Here is an 18,316-nt window from a genome sequence, read left to right as displayed (position 1 = left end):
CAATGATTTAGACTTAAGAAGTAGAGAATGAAGAGATTAAAATCAATCAGAGCACCATAATGAATATATATAACTTTCTTACTATGCGTGTTATCTACACAATTACATTTACATGTTAGAATACCATTATAACAAAATTTGTAGGTTGAAAACATCACAAATCTCATCTTTGACCTTGTTTAATGAAATTTCAGGTGTGCAGTGCATGTTGAAAGAAATAGATTGACAAGTTTATATAAAATAAAAGGTGGTAAAAATAATTGCATCTAACCTTAGAAAAATTTCTGTTCATTGCTTATGAAACAGGTTATCACACTAAGAGAGTTATATTAATCTTAAATATTTCTGAGCAACTTCCTGAACTCTACAAAAAACCCCCTCTGTCTGCCAATAGTCTGACCAGGATTGTCTCAACTTCTTGTGCTAGAAGCCTTTTCTTGATTTGTCTTTTTCATTATTTTGGAAATAATTTACACTATCTCAGTTTAGGTGTCAATATTTAAGTGTAAATAAGGAAACAAATAGTAAGTATTGAACTGGTATAAATCAGTAGTAAGAGGCTTCTTGTCCTAGTCTCTCCTGGGCAGTTTCAGTGAATGCCTTAGTCATAGACTACTCCAGAGATACTTTAGGATATAGAAAACAGAAATGCTCAGGTCCTAAAATGACATACATGAAATGATTGCAACTCAGGAGCTGATAGCCTGGAGCTCTCATTTACCCTTTCTTTTATTATTAGGATCAGGTTCATGAATGGTGGAAGAATTTAAAATTTTGGTAAACAGGATATTTTTACAGAACAAACAGGCGAGCAATGACATATTCCTCTATAATGTGCTATTGGAAGCAAATTACCAGAACTGAAACCAATTATGAAATTCAGGATGAAGAAATATTGTAATTTACAGGACAGTTATTCTGTAAATTTATGTTTTCTTTACCATCTTACATGTAGCAGTCTCTGAGTTGCGTTGCTCTAGCCTAAGCCAGAAGTTATATTTTGAAACAGATCAGTCCTTCATTTAATTTGATGGAGCAATATTCAAGCCTATTGTGTTCAGCTCTGACTATATAGAAGATATAATTTTAAAAGCTGCTTATTACTTTAGCTTGTTTTGTTTTGCACAGAAGAGCAAACTGAGAAGAATCCAAGGTTCAGTTTTCCATCAAGTGTGGAGTATTCTGTCTTTTTTTTGGTCTTTTTTTTTTTAAACTCAGACATGAATGAGAGACTTCTATGAGTATTTCCACAAAATGCCCCAAAGCTGTAAAGTATTAGAAAACCAGAGATTTGAAAAATTTATAGACAAGTTCCTCCTCCTGCTGCTTTGATCTGCCACAAAGACTGAGGGACAACATTTTGCCTTTCTTCCTCTTAGGTTAAGAAAAAATGTTTAAAACTACATTCTTCATATATAAGGCTGGAAGGAAATTGGACTGAATGAACAAATTGAACAGATTTGTCACCTTCAATTATGCAGATGAAACAAATAGCTATGTTTTGTGAAAGCACTATCAAATTACCAACTGCACAATGCCAAAACATTCTTGTGGAAATTAGCAGGTTCATACCACCCGTGGTAAGCTCAGTAGCTGTAAACCTGACTCGTTCTATGGTTATGTGCTGACTTCATGCCCCTTTGATACTGAACAGTTTAGGAGCTCTATCTTTGTTTGGGTTATGAATGTCTTCCAAATCTTGATATATTTATTTAGTTTAATTTGATCTCTAATAATCTGATTGAAATGAGACAATAATAAAATCTATTGTTTTCACTGTAGGGAGAAAATTAGTATCATGAGATTTATTTGTATGGTTTTGTTTATTTTCCTGTTTTGTAGAGGATTTTTTGGTGGTGGAAGTTCTCTTTTAAAACAGGAGAAGTCAGAAGCCATCCCTAGGTCTAGTTTAGAGAGATGAACAATGAAAAATGGATTCATTGAAGTCTTGTTAAGGACCTGGTTAAAATTCTGGCTTTCTCTAACAGTAGGGAATGTGTTCTATTACTCACTTTCTTGGAGTAGATCTAACAAATCTGTCAAAGCAAAAATACAAGTTATTTCCTTCTTGCATTTGTAATAGAGGCTGTTCTACAGCTCATACTGAATTTGTGCCTCAGAAAAGTTTCTTGCTAGAGTTGCAGTGTTTAGGGTGATAGGAAAAACCTGAAGTACTGTCTGTTTCTGGAAACGTAAGCATCTCACTACATTTTATTTTATTTTGGTTTAGTTTAGGTGTGACAAACTTAGGGTACAGGGAAATTTCCATCTTGGTTAACTATGTTCTGTCATTCCAACTGTCTGCAGTTAGACACAGTCATTTCCTTTTCTTCCAGCCTTGTTTCTCACTGTGATGTTTATATGAAATGTTAAACAGCTGCTTTCTTAAGATCCAGAGGTGGATATATTTACAACACAGGTAAAGTGGTTCCTGTGAAAGCTCTGTGCTCTAGAAGGTTGTTGTTGTTTTGGGGTTTTTTAACCCTGAAAACCTTAAAGCAGCCCATAAGCATTTGTGACAAAATTCAACATCCTTTGGGGAAAGATGTAATCATGCTTCAGCCAGTCATACTTTTAACCTCTGAAAAAAATGATATTCAAAAGAGGTGGAAAGGCTCATTTAATAAACAGAAAATACTTTGACACCTTTTGTTAAGAAAACTATGGAAGTCACGAGCATCACTGCCGTACACTATACTGAGATGGGAGGAGCTGACTATGGACCTTGTTAAAATATCAGCATAGAGTCAGGCATTTTGGAGTGATCTATAATAGATGTAAGTGGGTTGTATACAATTGGGAATATGCACTCTATGCAAGTCTGGGCTCATTATTACAGCATGACCTAGCTTTGACTCTGCATAGTCAATTAAAAGAAGAGCTAAGTCAAGTGAAAAAGCTTGTATCTGTGCATGTAGAAACTATCCATTCCTTCATATAGATTTTAAAATACTAACAGTAAACAAGGTTTAAAAAAAACCCAAAACATTACTAAGCCTGCAAAATGAAGAATCCTTGAAGTAATTATGTAATTCCCTGCTTGCACAATCCTGCCTACGCAGTTTTAATTCAGTCTTTTTGTTATATATAAGGCCAGTTTTAATTATGATCCTATACTATTTTTCTGCAGGACCACTGTTTCATTTGGTGCACATTAACTTCATTGTTTGGCAGAAGGCCTTTTGTACCCCATCACTAAAACCCTGTCTGAAGAGAGAATTAATTATGTCTCCTTTTGCCTTTTTGGCAGTGCCCATTACTGAAAGTCTGAGCACTGCATAGGTTTTCTTCTAGCTTCACACCAAACCCATGAGGTGAGGGGCTGATATGGTTCCCATTTCATACCCAGAAAGAATTAAGCTCAAGAAAGACTTGAGTTGAATTTAAACACTAGTTTTTCATATGGGAAGCCTGCATTTTTTCAGGTTCCTGGCTGTTGTATCAGGATTTTACCATTTCAGCGCCTAGCTCCTCATACAAGTTGCAGCTAGGATTTCTGCAGAATCATAGATTAGACATCTATAAAAACAAAGTACAGTATTAATGGCTACTGCTAAAATTTATATTTTTAATGATTACTCAGCCTTTGACAGATACATGCTTAAAATCCAGGTTTTGGTCAACCTTTACCTGCTTTTTCTTCCTGTAGAACTCTGTTTAAATACTGGACCCATTTAAACAATATTCCAAATATATTAATATTTTCATGAGCTTCAGGATTTTTTTCATTCAAATCCAAACTGACATATCTTTCCTCCACCCTTCCCCTAGCACCCAACTGCATTTTTTGTCCATCCAATACTCAGCAATTTCTTTTCAGAAAGCAGAGACTGTTTCCACAGCACAAACAGTTCAGTGTTTCAGAAGCAAATTATATTCTGCTCCTTCCCTGGCTCTCAGACTGAGGGATTATTGAAACACTAGAAATTCTTTCTCCTCGGTGGTCTACTCAATCACATAGAAAGCATGGTCCTCCCAGCCAGCTCTGGTGTCTTTTCTCCCCTTTCTCCTAGTTGTCTCTGGTCCTTGCCCAATCCTCTCTTTTCCTGCCCTGAAATCTCTCTTCTGTGTTGCATTTGGTGAAAGGGCTGCTTGCTCCCAGGGCTGGAAGGTTGATGAACAGACAGCACAGGGTACAACATTCACAGTTGCCATTCAGGTGCTGTACTGGGTTTGTGTGGCAAAGTTTTGGTAGTGGGGGGGCTACAGGGGTGGTTTCTGCGAGAAGCTGCTTGAAGCTTCCCCTATGTCCAATAGAGCCAATGCCAGCTGGCTACAAGATGGACCCACCTCTGGCCAAGGCTGACCCCATCAGCGATGACAGTGGTAGCACCTCTGTGATATTTAAGAAGGGGAAAAAAAACCTTGTGCAGCAGCAACTGCAGACGGACAAAGGAGTGAGAATATGTGAGAGAAACAACCCTGCAGACACCAAAGTCAGTGAAGAAGGAGCAGAAGGAGATGCTCCAGGCTGTGACCCCTTGGGTATCCCACACCAGAGCAGGCTCCTGGAAGAACCTGTGGACCTGTGGAGAGAGGAGCCCACATTGGAGCAGGTTTGCTGGCAACACTTGTCACCCTGTGGGGGACCCATGCTGGAACAGTCTGTTCCTGAAGGACTGCAGTCCACAGAAGGGACCCATGCTGGAGCAGTTCATGAAGAGCTGCAGCCTGTGGGAAGGACTGACATTGGAGAAGCTCGTGGAGGGCTGTCTACCATGGGAGGGGCCCCACACTGGAGCAGGGGAAGAGTGTGAGGATTCCTTCCCCTGAGGATGAAGGAACAGCAGAAACAACGTGTGAATAACTGTCCACAACGCCCACTCTCCATCCCTCTGCACCATTTTGGGGGGAGGAGGTAGAAAAAATTGGGAGTAAAGTTGAGCCTGAGAAGAAAGGGGGGGGGGAGGTATTTTAACATTTAGGTTTTTTTCTCATTATCCTACTCTGATTTGATTGGTAATAAATTAAATTAATTTTCCCCAAGTTGAATCTGTTTTGCCTGTAACAGTTATTGGTGAATGATCTCTCGACAAATGATATCTTGACCCATGAGTCTTTTATTATATTTTCTCTCCTCTGTTCAGTTTAGAAGGGGAAGTGATAGAGCACCTGGTGTCCAGTCAGGGTCAACCCACCACAGGTGCCCATCTTCCAGCACCTGGAAATGCTGGTCATGTGCTCAGTACTGACATCTTTGGGGGAGTTTTCACTGCAAAGTTGAAGAAAATTCTGCTGAGCATGTGCAAACTGGTTTTTCAAGTGCTTTTAACATGGCTGAATTAGAGCTCAGTTTAAGAGGATGAAACAGTGTGCCTTCCTGACGTAAAACCACTTCCTTCCAAATGTTAATCTCAGTGTTTCAAAATCTTATGAATGAATGCCTCAAAACATTAAAATGACCTGAAAAAGTGTCAACTGATTTTTATTTTTATTTTTTAAACAGATGAGGAGTGGAGGGATTTCTCTGACTTTGTGCTTAGAGATGACGAAACCATTTTGGCTGAAAATGTCTGAATAAATTCAGCCTGAGGCATACGCTGAGCATGGGGAACTTTAGTCTCAGTGGCTTGAGTTCTTTATGACTTTCTTGGACTTCAGAGAAGATCATATAAATCGGAAGTGTTATGCAATCTTAATAATAGTCTATGTTACCAGTCTGCTCACAACAAACCAGTCAGCATAACTGAAATTCCTAGGTATACTGTGGTTATTAAAAATGAGTTTTCTGTGACTTGCTGCTGGCCTTCCAGCATGTCATAAATATATTAAAAAAAGAAAAAAAATACATTTTTCCTCTTTAAACTTGACTTGATTTTCTGCAACTTTCCCTAAACCATAGTGGATCATGTATTGCAAAACAAGTTTTAGTTGTACTTGGCTTCTTATGCCACCCCTGTAAATGATTTCTTTCTTTTAAATGATGGTCTCTCTAAACTTGACATTAGTAAATATGAAACTACCAGAGGCTGATTTTTCACTCAGATGAGACAACTTTGTTCTGGTTGTATAAGAAGTCTGCAAAAATGGCCCTAGTGGTTACTGTGAATAATTCAGGGAAGTAGTCTATAGATTTTACTATCTACAGGCATCAGTATCTAGCTGTTGGGGTTTTTTTTCCAAGGTGTAGATGAAGTTTCCAAATAAAGCAACCATTGAGATGAAGTTTGTCTTCTGAAACAAGTTTATGAATTAGCCAAAACAGGTCTAAGGCACAGATATTAAAAGCATGCTGAAAACAGAAGTAATGGCTGCCCCAGCAGTAACAGGACCTGGTTTTATCTTAATATTATTAGCACATAACTCAAAATGGTTTTGAGTTGATCTCATGGATATATACTGTGGTACCAAATGACTGTTTACTCACCTTGATATCAGCAGTGTATTTGTCCTACAGGTAAATGAAGACATAATTAACCTGGATTAAAACAGCAGTGAAAGAAGTTAACTGGCTTTTTAGCTAAGTAAATAGCTGAATTCAAGCTCAGATTCTCCCACAGGCTTGAATTTTATCGAGAGCTTAGTTTAAATGACAGATTCCACTGCTATTTAAAATTGAGATAGCCAACCCAGGTTAAGCACCCACAAAGACAGGCGTTCCTCCAGCAAAGACAGGATATGAAGCGTGTTCCCTTACAGTATGATTGAAGTTTTGGAAAACTATTCATTTGGAGAATTGATGAAAGAAGTTGCCATGACTCAGAGTCTCATCTGAAGCTGTTGGAAAAATACAGCTTCAGCCCCGAAAACTGTAGGCTGTTGATTTGTCTCAGCTGCTGTATTTTGTTTTCTTATTTTCTAGCATTCTCAGGGGCTATCACAGCCTTTCTTTTTCCTTCATCTTCTGTTTAGTAAAGATATTTTGGAACTTTCCTTGAACATACCTGCTGTAAGAAAAGTGTTCAAGGCAACTTTGGAAAACTTTGATGTGGCCATTTTTAAACTAATTAGTTATGTTAACGGATGCCGAGCTTTTTAAATTCATTTTCAGGAACCTATCCTATTTTCCTAATGTGTCAAAGTCAGTGAAGCGTCTCTGAAAATTAAGTGATATGAAATAAGTTTCAGGCTCTGCTACTGACCTGCTGTGAGACTTTGAACCAGGCATCATCTGTCTCGGTTCTCTCACTTGTAAAATGTGGATAACTATTTTTTACACAGCTGTGTTAAAGTACCTGGAAATCGAGATGCAAAGCATCATACTCATGATAAAATGTTCCTTACTGCATAGCAAAGAACTATGTGTTGCAATGTTTTATGTTTTAAACAATTCTGATCTCTGCAAGGTACTGTTTGTAGTACTGGGAATTTATTATTACTACATATTCCGGGCTTCTTTTTGATACAGGCCATATTTTACTATGAGTTTTGCTAACATCTCCCATATGTTGGAAGACAGTTGGAGCATGTCTCTCTTCTACAGTTAGGTCCTGAAATCCACTGCTTATGAATCAAAATAAAGAAATGAATCTACTGTTGCAAAAAAACCCCCAAACAAAACCAAACAACCAAAAAACTGCATTTATATCATAGATTGATGAGATTCTCAACCAATGTAGACTAACATTTCTTAAAATCACTTCTTTCTAGGTGATGACAGATTTCAGGGATTACAAGTAAATACAAGTTGTATAATTTCCTTTCCAGTCTTGCAATTCCTCCCATAACAATAGGCTGATTACCCTTTTCATTTTAAGCTTCTTGGCCTATTTCTGAGTGGTGCTGAATATCCACTGCTTCCAGTGTTGTGAAGGCTCATTACCTTTCTGAACTAAATGTCTAGAGCACAAAGCTTTGTAATGTGGTTGTGGATTAATTAGCAATTACAATGCATTGTAATTCTATGCATTTTAGTCTAAGATAATTTGAAACATTTTTATGACTGTTAATGTAAACTTCTCTGTTAAGTAGCTGTACCACCAATCACTGTCTATACAATAGGGCAGAATAGCAATGACTAAATTTTATTCTAATCCTGGGTGTTTTCAGAGCGGACACAAGCAGATGCAGTCTATTCTATTAGGCCTGAATTGAGTCATTTCTCATTTGTCATTCTTCTGGGTGAATCTTTGTAGAACAGAAGAAACTTTTTATGTTAAGATGTTTCCTTACATCCCACCCTATGTGGAGTATTGTGAGAGATTACCTGTAAATTGCTGATAAAATGAGATCTTATGGTAATGAGTAGCAAGCTATTGTCATGCAAGACAGTTTAGTTTACCAAGAGTTAGTACTATTTTATATCCAAAGGCTTGACTTTATCCATTCTAGAATTGAGGTCTGAGTTACAAAGTTTTTAACTCCAGAGCTGAACTTCACTTAGAATATAGCATACCTGGATTTTACATATGTTATGTAATAGCCTCTTTATTTTTTAAAATCTGGTCTAAGTTTTGTTCTTTTTAGAAGCAGATGAAATCAAGCAAGTTCTGCATAGATTTATTTTTCATAGCTTGGGCAAATGTTCTGCATATATTACTGCTGCTGAGCTATATTGCCATGTAGGCTTTAGAAAACCACTAAAAGAGTCAGCTGAAATCATCACTGTTTCTTTGTGACGTACACTGTAATTCAACGAGTTTACTGTCTACATTACAAAGTAAAATATTTTTCAGTTTGTACATAATTAGATATAATCTTTCTTGCATGAGTAATTTGAGAGTTAAATTAAAATAATAGAAAATCAATTCTGTGAGGATGTCATGGTTTAACCCCAGCCAGCAACTAAGCACCACACAGCTGCTCGCTCACTCCTCCCCCCTTCCAGTGGGATGGGGAGGAGAATTGAAAAATAGTAAAATTTATGGGTTAAGAACAGTTTCATAGCTAAAATAAAATATAATAATAACAACATTAATAACATATAATAATAATTGTAATTAAAAGGAATATAATAAGAAAGAGAGAGAGAAATAAAAGCCAAGAAAAGTCAAGTGATGCACAATGTAATTGCTCACCATCCGTTGACCAATGCCCGAGCAGCGATCTGCCCCCCAGCCAACTCCCCCCAGTTTATATACTGAGCATGATGTTCTATGGTATGGAATATCCCTTTGGCTAGTTTCGGTCAGCTGTCCTGGTCGTGCTTCCTCCCAGCTTCTTGTGCACCTGCTCGCTTTGCCAAGCATGGGAAACTGAAATATCCTTAACTTAGGATAAATGCTTAACAACCACTAAAACACCAGTGTGTTATCAACATTATTCGTACACTAAATCCAAAACACAGCACTGTACCAGCTAGTAGGAAGAAAATTAACTCTACCCCATCCAAAACCAGGACAGAGGGGAAATAATATGATCTATCCTTTCAAAAAAACAACTGGAGGAAACATATTTGTGTACTAAGGGGTCATATGTTATTTGATGACAGAACTGCCAAAAACATTTTTAAGGTCTTGGGTTTGGGAGTTTTTTAGTAATCTTTTAAGAACCTTGATATTTTTCCTAGAATTGAATTAATTTCTGCACAGAGAGTAAGTGTTAAAGTCTGAAAGGCAGGACTGCTGAGAATTTGGGTAAGCAAGGCCCAAATGAAGGACCTTTAAAACTGCTTCACTTTTTAAGCAGAAAAAATATACAGCCAACCACAAACTGGAGCTGTTGAGAAGCAGCAAAAAATTTATGAAAATGATGATCTCAATGTCTTCTTACATTTAAGGTTAATCATATTGAACAATCTGGTGTCCTTGCAATTGAACTAGAAGCCTGGCCAAATTTCAAATCTGTGTCCCACCTTATGGTTTTATTTACGTCTATAACCGAAGAACAAACCTGTGGCTCACCTGTAACTTAACAGATCCCACTGTGGCTCTCTTGTGTTAACAGAAGGAAATCTTGGCACTGCACCATGGCCATGTTCCTCTGTTGATTGTGGGGAGCTCTATGGAGGTGCTTTGAAAAATCAAGTTCAGTTGGAAAGAGTGCTAATGGCCACACATTCTCACTCTTTTTCCCAAGGTTGGCCAAATTCTTTCCCAGGATGCAGAAAACTGTATAATTTCTTGTAGCAGGAAGTGGTAATACTCTCTACATTAAGAATACCTTTATTTCCTTCGTAGAGTAAATTTAGTAGAGCTAAAGTAAGAGCTCCCTGATGGTACATATTAAGGAAGGAGCCTCCCTCTAGCTGAGTCTGTGGGAGCTGCACTAGACTCTTTGCTGGAGACAGTCATTTTCACATCTGACATGCCATTAAAATGCCAATGAACACATTTTATATATTTTGGAGCTTTTTGTTGCTGTCATAAGTTCACACAGAATGAATGAATGGAGTTGTAACTCTAGATGGAGTTGAGGTCATTCAGCTGAAGTAGCGTAACCTGCAGCTCTCATTGTTCCCAGCTTTGAAAATTCAGAGCATCCATTTGGTGCTCAAAACCTGAGGATACCTCTTGCGGTGATACTTGCTTGAACTGATGGATGCATTGTGTCAGCTGTGTGCTGTCTTCCATGCATCTGCACTTGTGGGCATCACTGGATTCACAGTATGGCACTGTGATGCTGCAAACCAGGCTCATGCATCGGCATGTTGATGCATGTGTAGAGAGGCTTCAGTAGTCTCACTATAATGCTTATATGGGATTGATAATTGTTGTTAATGGTGAATTACAGGAAGGGAGCTGCACAGGTTCAGTCTCCACTGCATTCGTTGTACAGTGATGGCCTAGATTAAAATGTGCAATAGCACATGGCTGACATTAGCTATCTTGTGTTTTGTCAGTGTGCATATTTGCAAAATAACAGGAAAATCTCCTGCTGTGGATTAATATGCTGAATCAACAGTGGCTATTGAACTTTCACTGAATATTAACTTCTACTGCACTTTGCAAACATACTTAGCAAAAGGTGATCATGCCAGCCTGAGATATGGATTGTAAAGTAGATCTGCTTACCACTGCCAGCTCTTCCTATAGAGAATACCAGTCTAATGCTCTAATATGCTTTTCAGCGTCATGGTGATGAGGGCCTGTGAACTGCTCTTTGTCTGATGTCAGATGGTTTCATTTGCCCTTCAGGATTAGCCATCTTTTCCTGCTGGTGGTAACTGTTAGCAGCTTACTATTGAATGTTTGATGTTGGGCTTTTTTCTCTTTGAACTATTCTACAGTGTCGATTAGATTAAGGGTCAAATTTAGCACTCTCATAAACTGTAGAGTAAGCCTTTCTGATATCAGCCGGATTGTTTGGATGTAACTAGTGGAAGAACTGGATCCTGTAGTCTTGCTCAAGAGAGAAATCAAAAGGTCAAATTCCACCTAAAGATTCATGTTGTCACAAAACACAAATAAAGGAGATGGGAGTCACGAGGCTGAATGAAGGATGATGGGTCAGCATCTTGGGCACTCCCAGGAGATGGCATATGGAAATCCTAGAGGGCAATTCAGACACTGGATCTAGGAATATCATAAATTAGTTAACTCAGTAGACTTGTGAGTTAAATTAGAAGCTCTCCACGGTATGTGGGATCACAGCAATGTGAAGTTTTATTGAGATATTTCTTGTGCTTCAGGCTGGAGAGGGCAAATGAGGCATCCTGTATTTGCACCCAAGAAACTTGTTATGCAAATCCTGCACCCTTTTCCCATGAAATAGTTCCATTGACTGCAGTCCACTAATTTACATTTGAGCATCATTGATCATTCAATGTCATTGTTTCATGGTGTTTTTTGTTGAAGAGTATTAGATCTGCAATATTGTAGGTGCAATTAATTAATACATTTTACATAATCTTCATAATATATTAGTAGGCATCACATATTTCCTGATTATTTGTCTTCTCAAAAAAGCTGTGGCTTGAAATGAGTAGATCTGTACTTTATTAAACTTGCAGAGATGTATTTGAAAATAATACTTTTTAAATGACAGGGCATTTCAGTTACCTGTTTTACAATCCTCTGCTTTAGTGTGATCATGACTTAGAGAAGTAGTGAAGCAACCTTTCAAAGCTGGTTCATTTGGGCAGCTTGTAATAAAAGGCTCCGTGTCAGTAAGCACTATATATTTGATAAGAGTCTGTGACTTGAAATATATGTAAAAGTGAAATGAACTGGTGTTTCTACTGATTGTGACAGGTCAGTACAAACTACTGAAATACTGGATTGCAAAACAATACGCTCTTGGCTGTAAAAGTCCGAAATCAGTACAGCTTGATCTTTACAGGGAAGCATAGAGCTGTGCAATAAAATTAACACTGTGTTTGAAGACAGTTTCTAGGAAAAAGTTATGAAATCTGAAGGAACTTTAAAAGTGCTTTTGTTTTTTTAATGTTCTGAAATTTTTATTCCTGTGCCTTTTTATTTGTGCTCTTCACCTCAGTGACAGTAGCAGCTGAGGAAGGAAGTCCAGCTGAAGCTCAAAGGATTAATGAAAGGGTGGGAGAGGCAATTCCCTTTTCTTTTTGAGTGTGTTGGTGTCTTTTCTCAACACTAGTGATGAAAGTGAAAGTGATAAAGACTGAGAAGCTAAGAAGCTGGGACTTGAGAGAAAGTCTTCCCATAAGGACAGTAAACACATGAATGTACTGTCAGTGAAACTGCTGGAAGCAAAGAATAGAGTAGAAATAAGTTAAAAAATCACCTTTTTTTTTTTTTTTTTTTTTTTTTTTTTTTAAATACAGGATGATAAAAGTAGGACAGTGGACTTACAATTGGAAAAAGGAAAGAAATAAAAGCAAGCCAGAGGCTACATCCTGTCCATAAATTTCATTTGTTCTTTCAGCCATTTTTAAAGTGCTTTTAGCTCCAGTAAAACAATGGTCCAAAAGACTGAAGACTTTTCCATATTAGTGGAAACTTCACTGAAGTTAAAAGAACTTTAGTATGAAGTTCTTACTGAATGATTCATCATATTTGATGATTTTATTAGGCCCTGAGAGGAAGGAAAAACTGAGTCTGCTTGTTCTCTCCTTACTTATCTAGGTCTACAAAAGATGGTGGCCATATGATGCTTCAACATGCAACCTGAAACTCTGTGACCTGTGCTCTCAGTCATATGAGTAAAAGACACTGCTATTCCTCTAGTTCCTGGATGCTTGCTGCTTTCCTATGGATGGTTAACAATGGGGCTGGAGTGGAAAACTTGATTAGTAGTGACTGTCCAGATAGTTGAAGAGACTGCAACTACATAAAAGAGGGTGGCAGGTCTAGCCAGGCTTGGTACACAGCAGCAGAGCTCCCTCGCCTTAGGAGCATGGGAGAGGTCTGCTCCTCCCAGAGGCACTCCTCTCATGAGAAAGCACTGCAGTCAACCTCCTGAATGAATGGTGGTGCTCACCTTTTGTTAGCAAATATGCATTAATTTTAATGTCAGTGTGTCCCAGTGCCGCCAGTGTGTTGGTCCACATAACTGACAACTGATAGGATTACCCAAAACCCTGTATGGCAGAAGCCTGATGTAGTGGCTTCAACAGGTCCAATCTAGCTAATGGCCCAGGGTGGAATTTGTTCTTTTTTACCCTAGAGTGTTAAGTGTCAAAAGGACATAAAAAAGGAAATAAAGCATAGGAAAACCAAATAAACTTATTTCCCAACCCTCTTCAGCCACAGTTGCAGTGATCCTTGCACAGTAATGTTAACTGGTTTACTTGTGCCTGCAGGCATGCTACCTCTCCCATAAGAATGAGAATTTGAGTTGACTTTGCCGAGAGATGGACTCCCAGTTCCAGGAAGGAGGCTTGATGTTCTCCCAGCCCAAAGGTTAAGGCTTTAATCCATCCCCTAGAGCTAAAACAAGACAATGATAAAACTTTCCCACTCCTTACAGAACATAATTGTTGTCAGAATATTTTGAAATGAATAAAGCTTACAGTTAAAAGTTTCCACTCACATGTCTTCCCTATTGGCTTGGTTGCTGCCATTGTTCTGATTTTGAGAGTACAAAGATTCTGTAAAAAACATCTTACTTGTCATGACACTAAAGAATTATTGCTATTCACAGTTTGGGGAAACACCATCCTCCTCCTCCTCGGCATGGCTAAAGTAGTTACTTTATTTGAGCTCAATGCCAATCCATCAAGTTCCATCCAGGGCCTCTAAACATGTCCCATCTACCCAACAAAGGGCAAATGTTGCATGAATATGTGTATACATAAAAGTTTCTCTTGGGTTCCCTTTGTCTGTTTGACTGAAAACCAGATTTATAAAGTCAATTTAAAGAAACTACAGAAGAAATTACTTTTTTCTTACATGGCGCCTAAACATTGTACCGAGTATCTATGGACTACAGCTTTATATAAGAACTTTTCTTTCTTATTCCTCTATTCAGGTTTTGCCGTCTCTTATACCATAGCACAAAGCATATCAAGGAAGTTCTTGATTAGCTTAGCTGAATCAAAATCAAGTGTGGCTTGGCCACGTTCCTTTTAGGATGCCATTATCACAATGCATCTGGCCTTTTACATAGCTAAATTACTCCGTGGTTTGAGTGGTGAGGAAAAAGCCCTGATATGTTTGTAGTATCAGACTTTTCAACACCATACTGCACATTTCTCGTAAGAGCGTACTTGGAAAGAAAAATCTCTTGTTGCCACGTGGCTAGACTTTAGGCAACTCTTCACAAGAGCAGGCACCTTAACAGAGCTGGAGGTGAAGATTTTTGTCTTCTTGAATAATTGAATGCGGTCTCATAGCATGATTTTATTGAAATATTTAATGTAACCCTATATAGCTGTTAGTTGTTTATACAAGGAGTTAGAACTATGTAGTAAAAGTCAACCTAGCATGAACAAAGCTGAGCCCAAATACGCACATAACTTGCATCACTAAAGCTTCTTCCCTCAATGCCATCTTCAGGCAAAAGTCATAATGTTCAATCCTATATTTCTTATTGATGATTTAGCTCATGGATTATCCAGCCTGGTTATTATTGAAATCAATGTGCTTGCCAAGTTCTTATGGCCTACTTCATCCACCGGTAGCAATAGCAGGTTTGTAATTAGCTGGACTGAACTTTTAAGGCCATTTCCTATCCTGTAGAATAAAACTTGTGAGCTAAACCCATTAGTCAGTCAGTTAAGTCTTCAGCGTATGGGAATTCAAATACATCTTTGAGCCTAGATTCCTGGGCCTGGGGAGGAAGTGAAATCCACAGTGAATCTGCAAAGGATTATCAAAGCACCTGCATTCTGAGGCCTAGACCTGCTCATTAAGAAGATAATAATAAGAGATGGTAGTCTCTTACCAAGTAGTCTAATTAGTAGATCGGCAGTTTCCAAATTCCACGGCTTTGTGTATCAAAACCAAAATCATAGTTTGCCAAAAGACGGACTCATAACAAGCTAAAACTTTTGTTGCACTTCTTTCATGCACCCATTCTGGACTTCTTCTGGATTTATTGGTTAATAAAGATGGAGTTTAATTTTAAACAGAAAAATGAGGGACAAGTTTTACAAAATGGGTTGACTTGTATTCTGCAGTTCTGACAAAGAAATATCAGACCTTAATTTATCTTGGAGTGTTTTGCTAGCTGTGGAACCGACTGACTCAGAGTCAGCCTTTGTGTAAAATTGCCTTTTAGGTATACTTCACCACTGTTTTTTCAAAGAGGTGTTTTAAATACTGTGAGGGTTGGTCAAAAACATGGAAAATTTTAGTATCTGTCAGAATGCAAAGGATATTTGTGGCTGTATTGGTCCAAGAGCAAGAATTGCCAATTTAAGACAGTAAAAATAACATTGTATCTTTTATTGAACCAAGAATAATTAGTCTAATCTTTATATAATACATCCAGAAGAAGAACTTCTGGGCCCTCAAGCTTGAACTTTCTAAAATATTCTTGTTCTAATAAGAAGTATCACATTATCTACCTTGTCTACTTAAACACATGTTCAAAGTGACGGATTAGTGGCTATTTTGGGTGTATTTTTACTGTGCTGTTATCCTGAGTCTCATGTAACTTACACAACTCTTTTCAAGTTATAAACATGTACTCTTTATATGCCAAACTGAATCACGATCTCTTTTCTCTCTTTGCTCTAGTCACACTTTCAAAAGAAGTATAGTTTACACAGTTACAGACTGTTGCATTATGTATTCTTGATTTATTTTTATTATATTTTACTTTATTTTTGTCAGTGAGATAAAATACTTTCAAGACATGACCACAGCTTTTAATGAATCTTCTGCAGGAAAAACAGGTAAAAGATAGCTGAGAGCCTCTATAAAGTGATTATTATTGGAAGTATGATATCTGTGGAGACATACTATACTCATTTCTGTGTAAAGATTGTGTTAACAATCACTGCAATTATCAGTCACTGCATGATTGATAACATTTGCAGATGCCAACCCTTTAATTGCAGTATTTTTATTGTTTGCATCACTAATTAGCTGGATCTGTAGAGATATCTAACAATAGATCTAGCCTACATAGTTTACTGTGATTACACATGGTCTACAAGCCTGGTCCACATCAAACAAACCTAGGGCATGAGAAAATCAGAGAGGCAGGAGTAAAACAGGAGTAACTATGGCAGAAAGGGGTTCTTGGTTAGTACCCTGATGCTTTTACGTGGCAGCACTCCCTGGGACCAGGTCTTGAAGGGCAGTTAGATGCTTAAATGCAGTTACAGACCTTGTCTGTCATCCACATTCTCCCTGAAGTAAGGGACAGTATTGCCTGCAGAATAGAAATGTAATAAAACCAGCAGGTTCTCTCCCTGAAGACGTAGCTGACAAATGCATGATGTGCAGGTCAACACTTAATATTACCATTTGATAGGGGAATGAAAAGTAAAATAGAGGACTTTGTTCACTTTAGCCCCTTTGGGTTCACAGAGAGCTTGCACAAAGGATGCAAACTGGTCCCCACTTCACTAACAGGGAAATCCTAAGCAGAAGTACCACTGCAATTTTTCTAAAGGTCTCACTGAGGGAGTAGTTTGAAACTGCTGCCAGGCCTTCCTTGGAGCACTTCTAGATAGGGGCTGTCCAAGAGATGTGCTGCACTAGAGCATCTCCCCTGCCAAGCCTAACCACTTTGTGGGCTGTGGCATCTGACTCTAGGCCTTCTGGAAAAATGAAGCTTACAATAAGCTTTCATCACTTCATGATCACAGAAGACACAACCCCGCTAAGTGAATGATACAAGGCTGCAAGATTCACTGAGGCTTTTATAAGGTGCTTTGTTTTTTCATCTGAGGATCTGAGTGTTTTATAAATCTGAAGTCTCCTCCAAAAAATAGTGATAGGTTTTAAAAACTTTTCCTTCTGAAGAAGAAAAAATTACAAAGTCTGAGTAAATACTATGTTGACTAGGCTACCAACAGGTGGTTAGAGAAAGTCAGACAATATGCAGATAGTTTGGTTCCCCCCCCCCACCCCCACCCCCCCCCAAACATCTTTTTCCAAATTTCAGTGAAAATGGTAACCCACTCTCTGGAAGCAACTTTTCTCCAAGAGCCCTATGTGCCTGGAGAGATTCAGCACTGTACACTCCTTTGCTTTTTGATAATGGACTCTTAAAGTATTTTTTCTGGTTTAAAAGTGTTGGAATATCAAGAGATGTGTACCTCTGTAGCAGTACTTTCTGGTAAATTCTGCAGTAGCAATTAATCTTTGACACCCTCAGGACATCCTTCAAGTCTGTAATATGCAATGATCACACAGGACACCTCTGTAGCTTAACTGCACGTATTGCTATGCAGAAGCCTTTGCTAGGAAGCAAAGAAGAAACAACTGAAGTTGTCAAGAGTACAGGAAGCCAACAGCAGAGATAAAACTAGGGGAAAAAAATCAGGAACAATCCTAATGTTGCCACATATGTCATAGGTCTGTTAAGGACTGCAAGAGAGCTTGAATTAGAACTTACCCAAACCCAAAATGAAGCTGAGATCAGGTATGGCATGAGTAAGTGGGATGTCAGCTATCAGCTACAGAGTTCCTGTTCAGTCATCAAAATACTCCTAGTAGAGAAGCGAGAGCTTAACTGCTGAGCAAGAAGCCAAGTTTGGGAGGTGTAAGGAAAAACATCAGCTGCCACAAAAGTGCTAGTTTTGCGGTTATCATCTATACTGCTCACTTCTGGGCTTTAGATGAGGATACTTTGGGGCACCCCTACATCTCTGGAAAGGGAATGGACACTGCAGCTGGATTTCTGTTTGGCAGCCTGAACATGCACACCTTCTAAGAGACTAGGGAAGGGAGTCGGTCTGTAAAAGCAGCTACTTCCACCTACATTTATTCTGGCTCCTTTCAGTTATCTATTCCTAGATAAATTCTTTCATATGGGGTGCCAAAACTGCAAGGTGCTGGTCAATTTTTGCAAGCCGCCTGAATGACTCACCTCATTTCTCAGATTACTGACAAAACAGGGGAAAAAA

The sequence above is a fragment of the Strix uralensis genome, chromosome 5 (genome assembly GCF_047716275.1).
Source record: "Strix uralensis isolate ZFMK-TIS-50842 chromosome 5, bStrUra1, whole genome shotgun sequence".
NCBI classification, from domain to species: Eukaryota; Metazoa; Chordata; class Aves; order Strigiformes; family Strigidae; genus Strix; species Strix uralensis.
This window is presented reverse-complemented; position numbering follows the sequence as displayed.